The following is an 888-nucleotide window of genomic DNA, read 5'->3' as shown; positions in this document are numbered from 1 at the left end:
GTCAGCGCTGGTATAGAAGAAAGAGCAACGGACCAGGAGTCAGAGGCTGGGACAGGTAAAGGTCCCGACAGGGCACTCACTACGTCTCTGAGCCTCAGTTTCCTCCTGTTTCCTCCTGTTTGGCCATTGTCTTGTTGTGCATAATGTATGAACACACTGCCGCCCTGTAAAAGGACTGGGGAGCTTGTGTTTCCATCTTGGGGTAGCTAGTATGGGGCACAGGGCCTGGCACTGAATGATTGAATGAATAAATGAATATATGAATGAGTGAAAGGCTAAAATGAGACTCAGCATTGCTTCAGCAGCACACCTACTAAAATTGGAATGATAAGTGTGGTCCCTGTGCAAGGATGATACACAAATTCATGAAGTTTTCCATATTTTTTTACAAAGTCCAGCATCCTGTCTTGATAAGAACACTTCAAAAGATAGGATTAGAAGGAAACTCCCTCAAGACGATAAAGAGCATATATGAAGAACCCACAGCTAACACCATACTCAATGGGAAAGGCTAAAGGCTTTCCCTCTAAGATCTGGAACAAGACAAGGATGCCCACTGTCACCGCTCTTATTTAACATTGTGCTGAAAGTACTTGCTCGAGCACTCAGGCAAGAAAAAGAAATAAAAGGCATCCAAATTGGAAAGGAAGAAGTAAAATTTTCACTATTTGCAAATGACATAATCCTATATGCAGAAAGTCCAGAAAAATCTACAACAAAGCTTCTAGAGCTGATAAAACAGGTCAGTAAAGTGGCAGGATATGGGATCAACATGCAAAAATCAGTAGCATTTCTGTATACTAATAATGAGCAATCTGAGGAAGAAATCAAGAAAAATTCTATTTATAGTAGCAAGAAAAAGAATCAAATATCTAATAGCTAAGATAA

General features: G+C 40.3%; 1 pseudogene; it reads left to right on the top strand.

The window, feature by feature from the left end:
- The first annotated feature begins 293 nt into the window (after positions 1 to 293).
- On the top strand, positions 294 to 385 carry LOC111766694 (U6 spliceosomal RNA; annotated as a pseudogene).
- The last annotated feature ends 503 nt before the right edge of the window (positions 386 to 888 follow it).

The sequence above is a fragment of the Dasypus novemcinctus genome, chromosome 21 (genome assembly GCF_030445035.2).
Source record: "Dasypus novemcinctus isolate mDasNov1 chromosome 21, mDasNov1.1.hap2, whole genome shotgun sequence".
Classification (NCBI taxonomy): Eukaryota; Metazoa; Chordata; class Mammalia; order Cingulata; family Dasypodidae; genus Dasypus; species Dasypus novemcinctus.
This window is presented reverse-complemented; position numbering and strand designations above follow the sequence as displayed.